This window comes from Chiloscyllium plagiosum, chromosome 48 (assembly GCF_004010195.1).
Source record: "Chiloscyllium plagiosum isolate BGI_BamShark_2017 chromosome 48, ASM401019v2, whole genome shotgun sequence".
NCBI classification, from domain to species: domain Eukaryota; kingdom Metazoa; phylum Chordata; class Chondrichthyes; order Orectolobiformes; family Hemiscylliidae; genus Chiloscyllium; species Chiloscyllium plagiosum.
The window spans coordinates 9,320,044-9,322,479 of record NC_057757.1 but is presented as its reverse complement, the minus strand read 5'-3'; positions in this window follow the sequence as shown (position 1 = coordinate 9,322,479).

Sequence of the window (2,436 nt, the reverse complement as noted above, 5' to 3'; positions counted from 1 at the left end):
GATGGGGTGGGTTTCGCTTCGGCGGGTCAGTGTGGACTTGTTGGGCCGAAGGGCCTGTTTCCACAATGTAATCTAATCTAATCTAATCTACCCTCCAAAGAGTAACCCACCCTATATTTACCACTGACTAATTCACACTATGGGGTAATTTAGCATGGCCAATTCACCCTGACCTGCACATCTTTGGACTGTGGGAGGAAACCCACGCAGACACAGGGAGAATGTGTAAACTCCACACAGACAGTCACCTGAGGCTGGAATCGAACCCAGGTCCCTGGCGCCGTGAGGCAGCAGAACTAACCACTGAGCCACCAGGCCCTGCCTGTTGAACAAAAGACTCTGCATTTGCGTCGCACCCTTTTTGAGACTACCCACTTCACCGCCAGCAAAGCAGAGTTGCCCTGGCAGTGTGCTGCAGAAGTTCCCCAAAGATCCTCAGACAGCCTCTTCCATTCCCGCAACAGCTTCCACCCGGAAGGACAACGGCAGCAGATACATGGGAACACCACCTCCTGCAAGTTCCCCTCCAAGCCGCTCACTTGGAAACATATCGCCATTCCTTGAGCGTCCCTGAGTCAGAATCCTGGAATTCCCCCTCCTAAGGGCATGGTGGGTCAACCCACAGCACACGGACTACAGCGGTTTTTCCTGGTTCAGTTTCACTCAGGATAATTCGTTAACATCCGTTCACCTTCTTGGGAACGTTTGCTGCCCCTGCCAAGTGAGGTTTCGTATCCCGTGCACCAGAATAAAGATCCCCCTGCACGTCTAACTCCGCAATCATATTCTGCTTGAAGTCAAACTTCTTCCTGCCACTTCCTATTTTCCCATACGGTGCTCTTTTTAGATTAGATTCCCTACAGTGTGGAAACAGGCCCTTCGGCCCAACAAGTCCACACCGACCCTCCGAAGAGTAACCCACCTAGAACCATTCCCCTACATTTACCCCTGACTAATGCACCGAACACTATGGGATAATTTAGCATGGCCAATTCGCCTAACCTGCAGATCTTTGGACTGTGGGAGGAAACCAGAGCACCCGGAGGAAACCCACGCAGACACAGGGGAGAACGTGTAAACTCCACACAGACAGTTGCCCGAGACTGGAATCGAACCCGGGACCCTGGTGCTGTGGGGCAGCAGTGCTAACCACTGAGTCACCATGCCGCCCTTTCCTGCCAGATTTTTGCCCACTCCCTTGGCCTATCCATCATCAGTTTGCAAACGCCTTAAGTCCTTTTCAAACAATGCTGGCTTTGTGTCAACTGCAAAATTAACCAACATCCTTTGGCTCCCTTCATCGAAGTCAGACTTAAATTGTCAAAAGCTGAGACCCAGGCACAGACCTCTCTCGAACTTGGCTGATCACATCCTGCTGAGAGGACTTGAAGATAAAAGCAGTGATGTAATTCTGAGGTTCTCTAAGGCTCTGATCAGACCACATTTGGAATATTGTGCACAGTTTTGGGCCCCATATCTGAGGAAGGATGTACTGGCCCTGGAGTGTGTTCAGAAGAGGTTCACGAGAATGGTCACAGGAATGAAAAGCTTAACATATGAGGAATGTTTGAGGACCCTGGGTTTATCTTTGATGGAGTTTCAAAGGATATGGGGGGGATCTAATTAAAATATACAGAATACTGAATGGCCTGGACAGAGAGGATGTTGGGAAGCTGTTTCCCATCGGTAGGAGGGACTAGGACCCGAGGGCACAGCCTCAGAGTGAAGGGAAGAGCTTTTCGAACAGAGATAAGGAGAAACTTCTTCAGCCATTGAGTGGGGAATCTCTGGAATTCACTGCCACAGAAGGCTGTGGGGGCCAGGTCATTGGGTATATTGAAGACAGAGAGATAGGTCCTTGAGTATCAAGGGTTAATGGGTGTAGGTTTGCTCGCTGAGCTGTAGGTTTGCTATCCAGACGTTTCATTCCCTGGCTAGGTAACATCATCAGTGGCGACCTCCAAGTGAAGCGAAGCTGTTGTCTCCTGCTTTCTATTTATATCTTTCTCCTGGATGTGGTTCCTGGGGATTGTGGTGATGTCATTTTCTATTCGTTTTCTGAGGGGTTGATAGATGGCATCTAGATCTATGTGTTTGTTTATGGCGTTGTGGTTGGAGTGCAAGGCCTCTAGGAATTCTCTGGCTTGTCTTTGCTTAGCCCGTCCCAGGATAGATGTGTTGTCCCAGTCGAAATGGTGGGTTATTTTCATCCCTGTGTAGGGCTACAAGGGAGAGAGGGTCATGTCTTTTTGTGGCTAGCTGGTGTTCGTGTATCCTGGTGGCTAACTTTCTTCCTGTTTGTCCTACGTAGTGTTTGTGGCAGTCCTTGCATGGAATTTTGTAGATTATGTTGGTTTTGTCCATGGGTTGTACTGGGTCTTTTAAGTTTGTTAGATTTTGTTTGAGAGTATTGGTGGGTTTGTGTGCTATTAGGAT